We start from the raw sequence: 20,516 nt of genomic DNA on the forward strand, positions 1-20,516 counted from the left end.
ATCAGTGTTTACTGTGGTATGCTCTAAATAATATATTATCTTCTAAAATCAAATTAAGAATTAAAACAACAATCTCAAGCAATGATTATAGGATTAAAATAACATAACAAATTAAACACAACTAAAAAAAAACAAAGAGAAATTATACATTGTTTTGCAAAATTTCTTAGATGTTTAACCCTTTTTATTATTCTCTAAAAGTTTAGATAAAACAGAGCAACTACAGAGCAGCTCTCAGCATACTAACTTTGAAGACCAAATATAGAGATATAGAAAGAGTTCGTTCTCTGTAAAGTAAAGTAACACTATAAAGAGTTCGTTCTCTGTAAAGTAAAGTAACACTATAAGCTTAATATAGAAATAAACGAAAGCAAAATATACAAATACATTTCCATCACAACTTGCTAAGAGAGAAAAAATGTTTATTTTAACACATTACTCATTACAAATTAATAAAATATAATCGACCATATAAACTTCAGAGAGCTATCTAGTTGACTCAGAGACATTCGAGAATAACCTAGCTGACTTACAAACTGCTGAGATGAGTCCTTTTGCCATCCAAAAGTAACACCACCCCATTTATTTGATTCATAACCTAGCTACAACTGAAGGCAAACAAAGACCCTAGTCCTCATACAACAACATTCCCATAGAACCATGCATGACAAAATATTATCCTAGACCGATGAAAATATGTGCCACTGGTTGGCAGTACATAGAGAAATTGGCTACACTACGACTTTGGGGGCCTTGCTCTACTCCTCTTCCTCGTCATTTTCGCCAGAGATTTCTTCGAGGGACCTCCCATTGGTCTCGAGCACAAGAAACGTGAAGATGAAACCCAGAGCATTGGTAAAGGCGAGTATCGTGAGAGCACTCTTGAGGTGCTTGTTACTTTGAACAAGGTCGGCCGAGACAATGAACGTAGTGCTGTTGGGCCCGAAATTGGCGAAGAAAAAGGTGAGCACGTACAAAGTAAGGAACCCAATTCTGTCATGTCTCCAGTCATCGTATTTGATGGCGAGCACGAACATGAAGAAGAAACTGATGAGCTGAATGACAAAGCGGTCGAAATGGTCGATCAGGAATCATGTGAACCAGTACCCCGGGATTATCGACATCATAGCAATCCTCACCTGCAACAACCCTTCAACATTATATACTAACGAAAAAATTAACACTTTAATGTGGCTATCCTTAAACATCACATACTAAGGAAAAAGTTAAGCTTGGAAAAAATATGTGAACTTTGACTATTTAACACTTTTAGTATTAGAATGAAGTTTAGTGTGTGACGTTTGAGCCTTCCTCTTTAATAGATGATTCTTAAACATCATATACTAAATTAGAAAGATTAAAAAAACTTTGATTTATGAGAATAAATTAGTATCAAGTTTTAATGTGTAATGTTTAAGCCATCTCCTCTTCCCTTAAAAGAATTATGCCTTAATGTGTGATGTTTAAGCCATCCCCTTTTATGAATAGGAATAGGAATAGAAATAGGAATAGGAAATTAAAAATATATTTTCTATTTTTCATTTAGTGTGTGAATTGGAATAAGGGTCTATTAGTGTGTGATTTTAAGGCGTCTACTTTTAGTTCAAAGATTAAGCCTTAGTGTGTGATGTTTACACCATCCACTTTTACCCCAAGAATTAAAGCTTAGTGTATGATGTTTAAGCCACTGGCTTTCATTCTAAGAATATTGTGATGTTTAAGCTATCTGCCTTTATTCTAAGAAAATGATGTCGAAACCATTACTCACCTAGGCCCATGCAATCGTCTATACTTCCTGTATTGCTCCCATTTTGCTCGAACTAGGAATCCACCCAACGGCCTTGAATAAGTCCTTCTGGAATAGGTTTTGGCTGTAGAAGGCGATGTCGAGAAGAAACCAGGTGGTAGTCGTGCCGAGCAAATGTAGCCCATGGCGGCTGAGGAAGTTTAAAGAAAACAATCCGTATTCTGGCTCATTTGACTGTGTTCTGTTTTGGCTTTCCTCGATGTTGACTTTAAGAACTCTAGACATTTCCACCACCACCTTTTTTGCATTCTTTGCCACCAAGGCCGTGTAGCGCGCCGTTTCGGGCATTTTCTTTCACCAGTAGAACATCAGCGCCACCGAAATTGCGCCGAACATGAGGATAATCCTCCACACGTAGTCTACCTAATTGACTGTTGTGCCATGCGAAGTGTTATTTTCAAACTTCCGAAAGGCGGCGGAGACGACAAGAGAGACTAGACTATGAAAAATTTAACTATTGCAGTCACTGATTATTAATCTCCTATCATAAACAATTATTAAACTACTGAAAATAATTTCTCAGCTAGTATCGAAAATTAACACAACTGCAACTTCACTTATAAAATACGGAAAGAAATGCGCAACACAATGAACACAATATTTTCGGACAAATTGTCCCTAGAAAAACCCCTAAGGGAAAACCAGTTCTACAGATGAGGAATTATATTAAAACTTCAGCAAATCAAAAGATACAAAATTCCTTGCCTCTCACTGGCAGAATTTCGACAACCTCCTAATTTCTCTCGCTAATATTTCCCTCTGTTATTCTCGCGCTAATATTGTGCCCTTGCTAACACTGCAAGACTGTTTTCTAACACTGCAAATGTTTCTCCAAACTTCATGTTCTCCAAATGCCCCCTAGACCTCCTTTTATACTACTCCTGTTGGTAAACCAACGGCCGAGATTGATTTACAATCCACGGTTGAGATTAAGACAACTCGATGGCCAACAATAGAATTGGTTACAAGGTGTCCAAAAGGGAATCACTAAAATTAGTAAATAATTATCCTTGCAACAACCATTTACTAATTCTCGGCAAGTGGACAAACAGCTGTCCAAATTACCCATAACAAATGTTGCTATACATAGATAAGGATGAACAGCTGTCCAAGCTACCCATAAATACTACTGCTATTTCCAGGTCAGAAATAACAGTTGTCCAACTAACAATAATTAATACTCCCTCTTAGCGAGGAAGTTGTTCTGCATGACACCCATCTTATCTCTGAAGAAGATAAATTTGGCCTTTCCCAAAGCCTTCGTCAGAATGTCTACTACCTGCTCATCTATAGATATGTATTGTAGTCGAACAATACCTCGTTGTACACAATCTCTGATGAAGTGATATCTGATATCTATATGTTTAGACCTATCATGAAACACTAGATTCTCAAACAACTTGATGCAACTCTGATTGTCACAATGTATCAAACTAGTCTCAACCTTCTGACCAAACAAGGCTACTAACAACTTCCGAAGCCATATAGCTTCACATATCGCCATGCTAGCTGCTATGTATTCTACTTCTACTAAACTTGGAGCCACAAACTTTTGCTTCCTGCTAAACCAAGATACAACTACTGATCCGAAGCTGAAACAACACCCTGAAGTGCTCCTTTTGTCCATTGTACTTCCTGCCCAATCTGCGTCAGTATAGCCTATCAACCTGATACCTTCACCTCGAAAATATCTGATCCCATACTTGACTATACCTCGCAAGTAATGTAGCACATGCTTAGCCGCTATCCAATGCATTCTCTTTGGTTCAACCATGAACTGACTAAGAGATTTTACTGCAAATGCTATATCTGGCCTAGTATTGACCAAATACATAAGCGAGCCAATCAACTGTTTATATAAAGTGGGATCTACATCTTTCTCTTTAGATGTATCTACCTTCCTCCAATTCGTGATGATGGGTGTAGACATGGCTTTGCAATCCTCCATCCCAAATTTCTTCAAGATTTCAATGCAATATTTCCCTTGACCATAGAAAATCTCCCCATCTATCTGCCATACTTTCATGCCTAGAAAGTAGTGCATAAGTCCTAAATCCTTCATCTCGAACTCTTCTGCAAGGTTCCTCTTGCAATCCACTATGAGCCCTAGTGAACCTGTATGAAATAGGTTGTCCACATAAAAAACAAGAATGAGAATCTCACCCCCAACCATCAAGTCATAGACGTTAGCATCTACTTCACTCTTCATAAAGCCCATTTTTTGCAAGTATGTATCAATGCGCTCATACCACGCTCTAAGAGCCTGCTTGAGTCCATACAATGCTTTCTTCAATCTACACACATGGGTCTCTTTGCTATGTGCTACAAAGCCTTCTAGTTGTTCTATGTATACCTCCTCCTTCAACTCACCATTAAGGAATGTTGTCTTGACATCCATTTGATGGATTTTCCATCCCATCTGTGCTGCAAGTGAGATTACAGCTCGTATAGAAGTATACCTGGCAACTAGAGCAAATGTCTCCTCATAGTCTATTCCCTCCTTCTGAGAGAACCCCTTTGCCACGAACCTCGCCTTATATTTCTCGATGCTACCATCTGCAGCATGTTTTATCTTATAGATCCAGCATGATCCAACTACAGCCCTATCTGTTGGTCTAGGTACTACCTCCAACACATCATTCTGCATTATTGAAGAATATTCCTCAACCATAGCATCTCGCCATACCTAATGTTCTGAAGCTACCTGATAGCTAGAAGGCTCACTATCTACCAACTGACTAACTAATGCCACATATTCATTGAACTTGGCTGGTTGTCTTCGTTGTCTAGTACTCTTCCTAGAAGCTCCCACAAACTCTTGAGTATCCCTTTGTGTATCTAGAACCACATGGTTCCCGCTACCAACTATAGAGGATGAAATGTCAACCTCTAAGTATTCTAGATGCATTTCCTATTGCACCCGTTGCTCCATACTCTGTGAATCTTCACTAATTGAGTCTACTCTCATACTGGTAACTATACTTGAGCTTTGTTGCTCTTGACTTGGTTTTGGAGCTTCTGTTGGCTGCTCACTCTGATCATCTGCTGGCAAATCTCTGGATCTCCTAAATGCCTTGTCCTCCATGGACTTGACATCCTGTCTGACAATAATTCTTTTAGTCCCCAAAATGAAAATCCTATATGCCAAGTTGAGGTCTCACTATACCCAACAAAGTACCCCCTCTCTGCAGTCTGATCTAACTTTGTACGTGTATCTCCAGGAATATGGCAATATGCCAAAGACCTAAATATCTTGAAGTGACTAACATCTGGCTTCTTCCCTGTGAAAGCCTCCTCTGGTGTCATCGTCCCTAGCACCTTGTGTGGAACTCTATTCTGAATGTAGACTGTTGTATTACACGCCTCTGCCCATAAGTAACGGGGCATGTCCTGGTCATGTAGCATAGCTCTTGCTGCCTCTAATATAGAACAGTTCTTCCTCTCAGCAACTCCATTCTGCTATGGATTGTAAGGAACAGTTCATTCTCTCTTGATTCCTTCTCTGGTACAGAACTCTTGGAAGACATTTCCTTTGTACTCGCCTCCATTGTCTGACCGAAGAACCTTTATCTTCTTTCCTGTCGAGTTCTCCACAAGAGCCTTGAACTCTTGGAATCAACTGAAAACCTCATCCTTAGTCTTCAAGAAGTATATCTAGGTCTTTCTAGAGAAATCATCAATAAAAGTAACATAGTACTCATATCCTCTGAGAGATTTCGTCGACATGGGTCCATAAACATCTGAATGTACTAGATCAAGAACACCCTTAGATCTGGTGTCACTCTTTGGAAAAGATGCTTTCGCAAACTTTCCCAACACACATCCCTTACATACATCGTCATGCTCTGTGCTCACCTCTAAAACACCTGTCACGGTCTCACGAAGCAATCTAAGTGCTCCATGATGAATATGGCCCATCCTCTTATGCCATAGCTCTCCAAGATCTCTAGGGTTACTGTTGCTCATAAGTGCCTTAGGAGTATCAAACTGCAATCTATAAAGGCGACCACTCCTAACTCCAATAGTTATGGGTGATTTCTAGTCCTTATGCTTAATCAACACATTTGTCCCTCTAAAGAGTACATTATACCCCCTATCCTGAAGAACAGATATAGAAATCAAACTCATACCTAAGCCTGGCACATATAACACATCATGAAGTGGAATTATCTTTCCATTCTCCCTCTGAAACTGAATAGTCCCTTTCCCAACAGGGTTGAGTTTGGACAAGTTTCCCATAGAAATCTAGATGTTGGTGTCCTCCTCCTTGTAACTGGAGAAGTACTCTCTAACTCCTGTCATATGAAATGACGCCCCACTATCTATATTCCGAACACACTGTGAAGTTGAGCTAACCATACAAGCTATGAGTGCAAACTCATCTTCCTTTCTACTGGAGAGTTATTCTGCACTTGTTGAAGCTGCCATCTACTTCTTACCCTTCTTCCTCTCTAGGCAATCACTGACATAGTGGCCAAACTCGTGACATCCAAAGCACTTGACCTTAGAAAGGTCCTTCTTCTTCTTCTCACTTTGTGAATTTGATCCTTTGCTAGATCCCTTCTTTACTTTCCCTTTACCCGCTAGGGCAACGTTCTCCTGTTCCACCTCATTTTTCTGACTCTTGTTGGCCCCATTGACAAGACTTAGTCTAAACTCCTTCTGAGTGAAATCAGTCCATAGTCTATCCCAACTTGGTAAAGTATCTCGTCCACTGATAACTTGAACAAAGACACTCCATTGTTTAGTAAACCCATTTAGGGCTATTCTCACTAGCTCGTCATCACTAGGGCTATCTCCAATAGCTGCTAACTCGTCCTTGACAAGTCTGAGCCTAGTGAGGTAACTTGTGATGTCTTCTCCCTGATTCATCCGAGTACTTTTTAGCTTCTCTTTGAGAATCAACTTCTTGTTGGTGGTAGCATTCTGGTATAGATTCAGAATGGTGTCCCACATTTTCTTCGTTGTATCTAGCTCCGAGATATGTGGAACAATATGATCCTTAACACCATCAAGGATTATCCTCCTTGCCTTGGCATCATCCTTCCTATATGTTGCAAGCTGTGTTGCATCCGTTGGTACAGGTACAACACTGGTAGCATAATCCTTGATACGATTCTTTTCCAACAATAAAGAAATTATGGCCTTCCAGACACCAAAATTTGAGGCACCATCCAATCTATCTTGATCTCTCAAACCAGTTGAAGCCATCTCAAGGGTTTAAAGCAATAATAAATCTAAAGAGATCAAAATTTCTTTCCTAGGGCAAAACTCTTCTACCCTTAACAATGCTCTGATACCATGTAAAAAATTTAACTATTGCAGTCACTGATTATTAATCTCCTATCATAAACGATTATTAAACTGCAGAAAATAAATTCCTAGCTAATATCGAAAAATAACACAACTGCAACTTCACTTATAAAATACGGAAAGAAATGCGCAACACAATGAACACAATATTTTCGGATAAATTGTCCCTGGAAAAACCCCTAAAGGAAAACCAATTCTACAGATGAGGAATTATATTAAAACTTCAGCAAATCAAGAGATACAAAATTCCTTGCTTCTCACTGGTAGAATTTCGACAACCTCCTAATTTCTCCCGCTGATATTCCCCACTATTATTCCCGCGCTAACACTGCGCCCTTGCTAACACTGCAAGACTATTTTCTAACACTGCAAACGTTTCTCCAAACTTCATGTTCTCCAAATGCCCCCTAGACCTCCTTTTATACTACTCCTGTTGGTAAACCAACGGCCGATATTGATTTATAATCGACGGTTGAGATTAAGACAACTCGACGGCCAACAATAGAATTGGTTGCAAAGTGTCCAAAAAAGAATCACTAAAATTAGTAAATAATTATTCTTGCAACAACCATTTACTAATTCTCAGCAAGTGGACAAACAGCTGTCCAAACAACCCATAACTAATGCTGCTATACATAGATAAGGATGAACAACTGTCCAAGCTACCCATAAATACTACTGCTATTTCCAGGTCAGAAATAACAGCTGTCCAACTAACAATAATTAACATAGACCACCAATGAGGATGCCAAAGCCTTGCATGGCAAAGACTACGGTGAGGAAGCCTCCCCTCGTCTTCTTATTCGCGTACTCCGACATGATTGTCGCCGACCGACAACGGATAATCTCCGCCTATGCCGAACCCTAACGAAAACCTGAAGAAGCAAAGGGTCGCCATCACTCCTTCCGTGGATTTGCCGAAGGAGAGGCCTTGTGTGATGGAGCAAACAATCATGAGCATCAGCGTTATTCCGTACACTTTCTTCCACCCCATCTTGTCCCCCAAGAATCCGAAGAACAACTGCCCCGCCAGTGTTCCGCACAGGGCCACCCCTGTGACTCCAGATGACATATTCCTCGGCAACCCGGGAGGATCTTGATGGGGATAATATATTCGTCCGAGAAGTTTTGTGATGGTTGTTATGCAGAAGAGATCATAGGCGTCGGTGAAGAAGCCCATTCCGGCGATCACAATGGCCGTGAAATGGTACCATTGCATTTTGGCAACGTCCAATGCATCCAGCACGTCCAGTTGCTTCCTTGCCATGCTCGCAAATCCACTCACCTATAGCCAAGGAAAAATACAAAGCATGTTAGACTGGCCATTGCCGTTGTATCAAAAGATCGACATGTTAAATTCAATATAATCACTAAACTTATAGAAAATAAACTAGAGTACTGTTGAAGCATGTCACAATTACTATAGGAAGATGATGATTTTTCCAACAATCTCTTCTCAGTATCACTCTATAGAATTCAAAACAAAGATACCACTTGTTAGACCCATGGTTGCTGTTGTACTAAAAGATCAATCTGTTAATACCTGATACAACCTAAACTCGCAAAAGACTATCACAAATTCTACAAGAAAATGGTAATAATTAGTACAAAGCATGTGATTGCCGTCAGATCAAAAGATCGATCTAATAAGTAATACAACCACTAGACTTATAGAAAACACATGAGAGTGTTAAACCATGTCACGACTACTCCTAAAAAGATATGTTGACTATTTGTCCAACAATCACCACTCAACGTCTCCTTAGAGGATTCAAAACTGTGCTACCACGTGTTAAAGTGGTGGCTGGACCTTGGGAGAGGATTCAAAACTGTGATACCACGTGTTAAAGTGGTGGCTGGGCCTTGGGAGTAAAAGATCAATATGTTGATACCTAATATTACCACTAACTTTCCAAAAATGTCAGGAACTCCCCAAAAAGAGAAAACAAACGTTGACAATCAGTCCAATAAAATGAACATAAGATGAGAGAAACTAGACCTCCCACCCTGACCGATTGGGCGAGACCGTTCTTTCTGTTACTAGAGATAAACGTACCTCTCAAAAGTTGCAGAACTAATCTTAGGCTCTAGAAGCATTTGCTTGATGAAATCGATCTATATAAAGGCTTTTTATTCTATCTGAATATACTCTTGATTGATAACAATAGCCTGTCATCTTCATTGGTTGTCTTGGTTTTACAGCCCGAAGAGAACTTGCTTTCATACATATTACATGGTAAAAAAATAAAGTCATCCTTAAGAAACAATGTATAGAGATATTAGAATCTGGGAATATCGTAAAATTTGTATTATATTTGCCTCGACGATGTACAACTACGAACATCCTTGCAATTTTTAACTTCGATTTTTGGACTATATCAGAATTCTCACATTTCGTAGCAGGTCATATTTCATCATCTGTTATACTTCGAAACTTTCGTTTCACAAAACACGACAAACTTATCTGGTTGGGCGGAGTTTTATTGTCGAGGACAGCAATTTGACTTGAATTTTAAAATTCCTAACATATCTTCCGAAAATTAGGATGGCCAGGACTGGAATTTGAAGGCCAGTGCTCCCCCATTTGATAAACTTTTAATTTAGGTTTTATAGTTAGAAATTTTTGTATACATTTGGAGATTATATTTTACCCATATAAAAATTGATGCTATTTAAGGACATTAGTACATAAATGTTATAGTAAACTCCTCTTAAATTTCATTATATTAAATCTATTTTTAAGGTGATAGAATTTAGATAAATAAATTCCTCTTAAATTTTATTACATGAAATCTATTTTTAAGGTGATAGAATTTAGATAAAATATTTAATTGAGATACAAAATAAGTAAAGAATTTGAGAGTTAGGATTAGAATAAGTAATGACAGCTTTTTGTATTAAAGTAGGATTAAATTATTATAAATTATAATCTTTTTAATATACATGTTAAGATGAAAATAATTTTTTTCTTAACTAAATAATTTATTATTCTAAATAAAAAATTTGAATGATCTTAATTGTCTTAGATGAAAATTTAAGACAAAAAGGTTGTTCATTTCAGTGGAGAGAACCAAAAAAGACATGCATTTTATTGATAAAGAATTGGCACGATTTTTTTTTTAATGAATAGTCCTTTTCTATTAAAAAAATAATATACTAAGATTACAATTCAAAAAAAAGGGGTAGGGGATACAAGATCACTATGCCAGAGACACATGGCTAAAGTTGGGATTAGAAACTATTCATGAAAAAAAACATATAACAGCAACCCCTCAGGCAGCTAAAGCAATGCTAGCTAAGCGGGGTGGCTCATCTCAATTATGAAATCTCCAGTCATCCTTGGGATTGGCAGGTAGGCTGGGAACAGTCTAGCCATTAGCAACATCATCAGGGGTATTTTCAACATCCTTCATATCAGGCTGCAGAGGAGAGATGGTCAATTCCAGGCGAAAAGGCCACTTTCCAAAAACCACCCATTGAGGGCTAGGAAGAGGAGCCAAGGACTAGCCAGTGCCACCACAGAGTAGGGAAACAAAGCGATTCCTCCACCCACTATCGCTATCGCTAGGAGAGTACTGGCGGGAAGCCTAGGAACATAACACGTGCAAATGGCAACCTAAAGAAGTGTGCCTCTGGCGGTAGCCTCTGGGTGTCATGGTATCAACTGAGGCATCTAGAGGTACCTTGGAAATAGTACAAGGGGCATTGTCCCAATGATTATAAAGCTCTTGAAGGTGGACTACCTCTAGGGCTACCTTGTTTGCTTGTTCTTGAATATTCATCATTACATTATTACAAATGCATGCCTTAGTGTACATAGCAATATTTATATCAAGAAAATTGTGAGTGAAAAGAAAAACATTTCTATCTCTCCATAGAGTGAACAAAATCTCCATCCTGAAGGTATGCCAAATATGGGTAAATTTTTTAGGGATCCTAGGGGAATCCCCCAGAATAATCTTGCAAGATTTTTATTAGCATTATTGGTCTGCTAAATCTTGTTATTCTCATTAGTATTGCAAAGTATCATGTCTTCCTTCCATTAACTTGTTGGTCCACAAAAATTATTCTATTTCATTCCCTAGGTAAGGTTGTACACAACTTCTACTTCTCTTTGAAAGGCCAACAATTTCTATCATGATTTGTTCTTCTTCCTACATCAAGTTGATAGGTGCATTGCAACAATAAGACCATTTTGTGCCATTAAGATAGGTACCTATATAATTAGGTAACTTTTAATTTAGGTTTTATAATTAGAGTTTCTTGTATATATTTTGAAATTTATATTACCTATATAAAAAATGATACAATAATATAATATGTAAGTGTTGGATGCAATTGTTTAATTGTGTGTTGTCTTTGATGTTACATAAATGTCATATCAGTTAACAGTCAATACATGCCAAGCTCATTCGGATAGTGAAGACGGTTTTCCATGTCTACTTAGTGTTTCTATGTAGATGACAGTGTCAACTAAGTTCACTCAGGCATCAAAGGAATTCATGTAAAGAAAGAGTGTTAACTGAGGTCACGCAGTTAATAAAGAAAATTTGGATGGAGTTAGTGTTAACCAAGTTCACTCGGTTACCAAAGGATTTTCACAATTTTGTAGTGTTAATCAAGCTTCTATTGGTTAACATAATAAATCGCTTCAGAGTTAGTTTCTACCAAGCAAGGTTGGTTAACAAAGGATTTTCTTATTTTGGCATGTGAAGGTTAATTATTTTATTTATTGATTCTAGCCAACTATGGTGATGAATATTAGTTATTCTAATTTATATTTGAGCTGACTTGACAATCTGGAAGGTATAAGTATAAGATCATGTTGTGATTTCAAAGTGTGCAAGGTGTATTGAATGAATTGCAAGGGATTGAAAGAGGAAGTGAATTTGAAGGATAAGTAGAATATCCTCATGGTGCAGAAAAGTCATATTCAATTAGGAAGGATTAAATACAAGCCAGAATAGAGATCTATACTTAGCAATTCAATTGCATCTCAAACAAGTCATTTCATTTTTACTCTCTAACCATTGTAGCAGTGATCCAAAATCTCTTAACAGAGTTGGTTTAACATTCATTTGTAAATCCTCTAACAAGGTGGCAAATCCATCGAATTGTTTTAAGACCTCTAACAAAGCCACTCCTAATAGGGTGATTAAATCTTTTAACAGGTTCACACCTAACAGTGTGTTTTGTAACCTTTAACAAGGTTGGCTCCTAATAGGGCTCACTTCAAAAGAGTGAAAAAAAATAACTATTTACATTGATGATTTTTCTCGAATTGGGTTTCCATGCTAAATCCTCGTGTCATATGTGTTCTTGTTATTTTTTTCATGCTTGTAATAAAGATTAAGTAATCACTGTAAATATCTTGAGATCTTCAAAGATAACACATTCTTCATTTACCGAGTTATAGCAATTTGTATGTGTTTACCATGCATCAGCAATTTTGTATTGACATCTAAGGTATCTGAGATTTATTTTAGTAGTAACTGATTCATCCCTCTCCTCTCAATTACTCCTCTTATATTTCCAACCATTGGTATCAGAGCTTTTGGTGCTTGTAGAGAAGGTTTCAAGGACCTAAGCTAAAGATCAGGATGTCTTACAAAAGAGAAATTCTAAAGTTGAACAGAGACAACTTTGTAGCATGGCAATGACTTATGAGACTTCATCTAGCTACCATCAATGATTTAGGTCACAAATATCTTCATGAAGAATACAAAACTCCTATTGGAACATTACCCATTGAAGATATTGCTAGAAAAAAGAATCATAACATCATGATGGTTGATATTGCATCTGTTCTTAATTATGGTAAATTTGATGAGATAAACTTAGATTGTAAAAATGCTTATGAGATATAGACCAAGTTGAAGGATATCTATAGAGGGGATGACAATGTAAGAAGAAACGTTGATGGTAAAAATCTCCACACAATCTAATCCAGAAACTTATTTACATAATGTAAGAAGAGCCAAAGAAGAAAGCCTTAGAGGACAATTTGATCAAATGAGAATGAGAGAAGATGAAAATGTTACAAAATATGTGGAAAGAATCAAAGCTAGTGTAAGTGCAATTAGAGCATCTGGAGGAGACATCAAAGAAGAAACTATTGTAAGTAAAATACTCATAACTCCTCTTCCCATCTATGCAATCAAAGTATCTACTATTCAAGAAAAGAGATGTGATCCAAATAACAAGATAGGCTTCGATGCCCTAGTAGGAAGATTGATAGCTTTTAAACTAGATAACTTTGACAACTATGTTCCTACTTCTAAAAATATCGAGTCTACATTTGAAGCTAAACTCTCACTCAATGAAATAGGCAAGAAAATAAAAGACAATCAATCAGGAAGTGAGGAAGAAACTAAAGAAAGTTTTGAATGTGATCTTGAAATTCTTGAAGCCCTACTTGCAAAGAAATATTCCAAGAGTAGAGGAAAGTGCAAAGGTTAAATCCCTCTAATTTACTTTTCTTATGAAGAAATTGATTATATTGTTGCTAGGTGTCCAAACAAAGAAAGAAAGGATGAGAAGAAAAGCCACAAGTACAAAGGTAAGAAGGAATTCAAAAGTCACAAATCTTACAAAGACAAAGGTAAGAAAATTTTCTTTATGGCTAAAGATTCTGATGACAGTGAACATGAAATAGTGTATATTTTTATAAAAGATGAATTTGATGATGAAGGAGATAAGATGGCACTTATCTCTCACATTAGCAAAAGTGATACATGAATCATAGACAGTGGATGTTCACACCACATGACTAGAGATAAAATAAAGTTTGAATATATTGAACACTATAATGGAGGTAGTGTAAGGTTTGGTAACAATGAACCTTGTTGCATAAAAGGAAAAGGTCATATCTTATTAGCCAATGAACTTGTTTGTGATAATGCCTATTGGGTTGAAGGACTAAAACATAATCTACTAAGTGTGCCATAGCCGAAAAAAATTGGATTCAAGGTAGAATTCATGAATGGAAAGGAAAGATTGTTGGATGACAAAGAAAATTTGATTGGATCAGGCAAGCAAACAAAAGGTTACCTATTGTATCTTGATCTTGGTGATTGCTCATGTTTTATTGCTCAAGTAGAAGAAATTTGGCTATGGAATAGAAGATTATTTCATGTAAACTTTGATAATATGGTCAAGATAGACAAACCCAGAAGAGTAAGAGGTATCCCTTGTTTGAAGAAACCTGATGTTGGACTGTGCAAAAATTGTCAAATTGGTAAAATGGGAAAGACTAGTTTTAAGAGAAAAAAATATTAGTCAAAAGGAAGTCTTGGAAATTGTGCATATTAACTTATGTGGACCCATTGGAATAGAAAGTTATAGTGGAGAAAAATTCTTCATTCTTTTTGTTGATGACTATTCTAGAATGATGACTATGATGTATCTTAAAGAAAAATTAGAAGCCTTTGAGAAATTCAAATATTATCTGGCAAGAGTAGAAAAAGAAACTAGAAAGAAATTGAAGTGTTTAAGATTAGACAAAGGAGGTGAATCCATCTCCAATGAATTCAATAATTTCTATATTAAAAAAGGAATCAAGAGACAAGTATTAGCCCCTGGCACACCTGAGTAGAATGGAATAGCTGAACGAAGGAATAGATCCATTATGGATTGTGTAAGGACACTAATGATTGAGAAAAATGTTGCTATCAAATACTGGAAGGAAGCTATCAATACTACAGTTCATACTTTGAACCAAGTCCAGTTGAAGAAGGACTAAAATAAAACTCCCTATGAACTATGGTATGGCTACAAACTCAATGTAAGTTACTTGAAAGTATTTGGCAGCAAATGTTATATCTTGAAAGAATCTAGAAAATAAAAATTTGATGTAAAAGATGATAAACATATATTTCTAGGATACTCTTACAGAAGTAAAGCATACAAATGTTTGAATTTTTTCACTCACAAGATCATAGGAAGTGCACATGTAAGAATTGATGAGTTTGCAAAAAAGAGTGAAGAAGAAAGCAAAAAGGAGCCAGAGGATTAAAAAAGATTTGTTTACTATGAACCTGATACATTGCCAAACATATTTGACAGAAAGGAGACTTCATCTCCTAAGCTCCCAAATCTCCAACAATTATCGATTTGCAAGTAGTGCAAACTAAGTCATAGGAACTTGAGTCGCATTTTAAGGCTATCAAGCTAGTGTATGCTAAGTCTGAAGAACTCAAACCATAGATAGAAGGACCTGAGCCTGAAGTTGAAGTTGAAAATGAAGACAGTGGAATTCATTCAAAATCCAAAGAACTTGTATTGGCCAAATATGTCGAAAGACATCATGCACCTGATTAGATCATTGGAGACAAATCAGATGGAACAATGACATGAAGTAAATTAAAAGGTACATGTTTACTTGCTAAATTTGAACCTAGAAGTATTAAGGATGCTCTAGAAAATGAAAGTTGGATCGAGACCATGAATGAAGAGATAGAATAGATAGAAAATAACAAAACTTGGACTCCTATTCCTAGGCCTAAGGATAAAAATGTGATTTGCACAAAATGGGTATTCAAAAGTAAATTGAATGAAGATGGGCAAGTCTCTAGAAACAAAGCAAGATTGGTATGTAGAGGCTACTCTCAAGAAGAAGATATTGACTATGGTGAAACCTTTTACCTTTTTGCAAGATTAGAAGGTGCTAGGACTCTACTTGCATATGCAGCTCATAGAGGATGCAAAGTATATCAAATGGATGTTAAATCTACATTCTTGAATAGAATTCTTGATGAGGAAGTATACATTGAATAGCTAGAATATTTTGTTGATCCTAACAAAAGAGACAAGGTCTACAAATTACACAAAGCACCATATGGTCTCAAACAAGCCCCTAGAGTCTGATATGAAAAATTACGCAACTATTTGATACAGATTGGTTTTCAAAGAACAAATGATAATAGTAGTTTGTATATCAAGGAAGGACTAGATAAGAAGATTGTGTTGGTAGAAATATTTGTTGATGATACTCTATTTACAAGAAATGATGACTTATACAAAGTATTCTCAAAAGAAATGAATAAAGAATTTGAAATGTCCATATTTGGTGAAATAAAAAAAATTGTTGGATTGCAAATACAATAGAAGAAAAATGGTATCTATATCACTCAATCTACGTGTATCAAGGAGATATTAAAGAAGTTTGGAATGGAGGATTCAAGACTAGTTAGAACCCCCATGTGTAATAGACATAAGCTTACCAAAAATGATGACTCCAAAGAAGTAGATCAAACTTTATATAGATATAGTATGTAGTACATACAAGGCTTGACATTGACTTAGCAGTTGGGATAGTGGAAAAATTCTTAGCAAAACCTAGAGAAAATCACATGATGGCAATCAAAGAATCATGAGATATCTAAAAGGTACTAAAGATTATGGCTTATGGTAAAAACTTGGAGGAAATATGGACTTAAAGGTGTTTACTAGTGCTGATTGGGTAGGAAGTCTTGATGACAGAAAAAGCACTAGTGGTGGAGCATTGTTTCTTAGTAAAATATTGGTATCTTGGACAAGCAAGAAGCAAAACTGCACATTTCAATCCATAATAGAAGTAGAGTATGTGGCAACAACAGTAAACTGTTCTAACATTGTTCAGTTTAAAAAATTGTTGGAAGGTATAAAGGTTGAAATCAAAGAGCTAGTAGTCATGTATTGTGATAACACTAGTGCAATTAACATATCAAAGAATCCAGTGATGCATTCCAAAACAAAAAACATTGCTATAAAATATCACTTTGTAAGAGAATTATTACAAGATAAAGAAATCAGATTGGAATATGTAAATACAAAAAGAATATATTACATACATATTCACCAAGCCATTACCTAAGGATGCACTCTTGTATCTAAGAGGTAAGCTAGGGGCCATTCCCCTATCTGAAGCTCACTAAATAAAGTTTAGTGATGCATCAACAAGAACTAAGTTGAAAATCAATCAATTGATGCAGCATTGTCAAGAGCATACTGCAGATGAATTAGTACTCAAGTTATTTGATACAAATTTGAATTGTTGTCTCTAGCATGTGTTGTCAAAGAGGGAGAATTTTACTATCATATCCCTTAGAATTTTTTTCATTTAAAGAGGGAGAAGTCAAAAGTTCTATCATAGAGGGAGTATTCTGCAAGAGGGAGCAAATGTATAAAAGAACATCAAAAGAGATTGAACTTGGTAGAAGATTATTCCAAATTGAAGTTTAGTGATAGAGGGAGTCTTGTTCTCAAAATTTCATTGTGCTATGACATGTTGTGTTGCCATCAATGCTAAAGAGGGAGATTGTTGGATACAATTGATTAATTGTGTGTTGTCTTTGATGTTACAGAAATGTCATATCAATTAATAGTCAGTACATGCAAAGCTCACTCAGATAGTGAAGACAATTTTACATGTCTACTGAGTGCTTCTATGTAGAAGATAGTGTCTATCGAGTTCACTCAGGCGTCGAAGGAATTCATGCAAAGAAAGAGTGTTAACGGAGCTCACTCGATTAATAAAGGAAAGTTGTATGGAGTTAGTGTTAATCAAGTTCTCTCAATTACCAAAGAATTTTTGCAAGTTTGTAGTGTTAACTGAGCTTCTATTGGTTAACACAGGAAACTGCTTCAGAGTTAGTTTCTACCAAGCAGGATCAATTAACAAAGGATTTTCTTATTTTGGCATGCGAAGCTTAATTGTTTTATTTATTGATTCCAGCCAACTATGGTGGTGAATATTAGTTATTCTAATTTGTATTTGAGCTGACTTGACAATCTGGAAGGTATAAGTCAAAGGTCAAGTTGTGATTTCAAAGTGTTCAAGTTGTATTGAATGAATTGCAAGGGATGAAAAGAGGAAGCAAATTTGAAGGTTAAGAAGAATATTCTTACGGTGTAGAAAAGCCATATTTGATCATGAAGGATTAACTACAAGCCAGAATAGAGTTATGTAATTAGCAATTCAGTTGCATCTCAAATAGGTCATTTCATTATTACTCTCTAACCATTGTAGCAGTGATCCAAAATCTTTTAACAAAGTTGGTTTAACAACCATTTGTAAATCCCCTAACAAGGTGGCAATTCCATTGAATTGTTTCAGGACCTCTAACAAGGCCACTCTTAACAAGGTGATTAAATCCTTTAATAGGGTCAGATCTAACAGTGTGTTTTGTAATTTTTAACAGGGTTGGATCCTAATAGGTCTCACTTTAGAAGAGTGAAAAATAGTAACTAGTTGCATTGGTAGTTTTTCCCAAATTGGGTTTCCACATTAAATCCTAGTGTCATATGTGTTCTTGTTATTTCTTTCATGCTTTCAACTAAGATTAAGTAATCACTAACAATATCTTAAGATCTGCGAAGTTAGTACATTATGCATTTACTGAGTTATGAAAATTTGTATGTGTATATCGTGCATCAACAATTTTGTATTGACATCTAAGGCATCTGGGATTTATTTTAGTAATAACTGATTCACCCCTCCCCTCTCAGTTACTCCTCTTATATTTCCAACAGTAAGTATGATATTATGTAAATGTTGTAGTAAACTCTTGTTAAATATTACTATGTTAAATCCATTTTTTTAGGTGATAGAATTTAGGTAAAATATTTAAATACAATATCAAAATAAAGAATTTAAGAATCAAAGAGTAAATAATGACAACTTTTTGCATTCAAGTAGGATTACATAAGTGTAAAATACTTTTTTTTTTTTAAATACACATGTTACATAATCTAAAATTCTTGTGTACTCCATTTTATTAAATTAATCTTTTATGTTTTGCATCTAATTTATCATGCATAACGAACTTATGTTTGAAATGAAGCACTATCAAGAGACATTGTAAAATTGAAGCTTTTTCTTTTATTATGGATCAAACAAGTTTTGAGTGGTCATGAAACTCTACATACAAAGTGATGCCATCAACCAAATATCATAAAAACAACAACATACCAAATGTTATAATAATATAATTAGAAATTGAACCAACAAGGAAAATACAAGTAGAGACTCAACACCTAGATAAAAAAATTCAAGGCAACATAAGGCTTATTTTACAATTTGGAAATGTTCCAAGTGGTTTTCTTTTGGATCTTAGAGATCCTCGATAAGGTGCACAACCTAGCTCTTCAAAATTCCCCATTTTCCAACATAATGGCCTTTTTCATCTTGTGTTTGTGATTTTTCCTTGATGTCCAAACCAACAAGTACAAACAAATCAAGCTAGATACTTTCAAACTTATTCACTGATGGATTTTATTTTTTCATTTTTTTTTTTTGGTTACTTTGTGGATGAAAGTACCAAGGATACATATATTATCATTACATGTTATTTTAAATTTTCTCATCAAGGAAATATTTTTTCCCTCAAAGGCTATACTCATATAGTTTAAATATCCCTTATTGGTATCTTTAGTAAGGCAACTAGAAATTTACCCTCCTTTTACTTTGATGATGCAACTAATAAATGACTTTTTTATATAAAGAGTTAACCCCTTATATTTATGGGGTCCCAAAGAATCAAAAAGAGGTTATTCTTTTGAGACCCATTATTCACACCATTAGTCACCTACTTATTTGCTAGCATCTCACCTTGCCAAATTAATCTCACTGCCAATAGGTAAATCTAACTCCTTTGTGAAATATTCCTACCACTTTTTGCATTTCATCAAGGATATTAAGTTGGTGAGAAATCTTTGATGTGGTCTTCCTCTTCAATAAGGACGCCATTCCTGATTCTATTCAAATTGTCAAACACAAAGTTAGTGTCGATATTGTCAATGTGGTGGAATTGTCTAAAATAAATTTTATTTTCCTTTCAAAATGTTATCTATGAAGAAGTTTTTTAGCGTGGCTATGAGGTCACCCCTTTCTCCAATCATTGTTGAGCTTTATATGGACCATTTTGAAGAAGTGGCTCTGCACTCTTTTGTCCTCAAGCCAAGTTGGTGTAATTGATATGTCGATTCAATACCAATGTTTGTTGGTCTTATAGAATGGAAATTATTGAAGAGATTCATTACCATATTAATAATGTGGCCCCAAGAATATCCTTTACTAGAGTGCTTGAGTCTGATAACTAGCTCTCATTCTTTGACTTTCTTCTCATTAGGAAACCTAGTGGCTCTATTGGTTATCATGTGTTTCAAAAGGCTACCACATCAATCTATATCTACAACCCACCTTCCACCATCATCCCAACCAAAAATTTAGCATTCTTACAACCCCTACCTTAAGAGCCCATAGGATTTTTTAAGATGATAATTTAAATCAAGAGCTTACCCATTTGCGCAAGGTCTTCAAGATAAATGGGTATACTCATAACAAAATTTCTAAGGCTCTCAACCAAGCCAAGTCTTTCCACCTTTCTTCATTGGTTTTGTTCCTTCCCCCCAATAT

The 20,516-nt window shown here is 35.9% G+C and overlaps 1 pseudogene; it reads right to left on the minus strand.

Annotated features, from left to right (window-relative positions):
- Window positions 1–758: 758 nt before the first annotated feature.
- LOC149545020 (putative inorganic phosphate transporter 1-7) lies at window positions 759–8,387 on the minus strand (annotated as a pseudogene).
- Between the last annotated feature and the right edge of the window lie 12,129 nt (window positions 8,388–20,516).

This window comes from Cupressus sempervirens, chromosome 8 (genome assembly GCF_028749045.1).
Source record: "Cupressus sempervirens isolate cs-2001-9-10 chromosome 8, ASM2874904v1, whole genome shotgun sequence".
Classification (NCBI taxonomy): domain Eukaryota; kingdom Viridiplantae; phylum Streptophyta; class Pinopsida; order Cupressales; family Cupressaceae; genus Cupressus; species Cupressus sempervirens.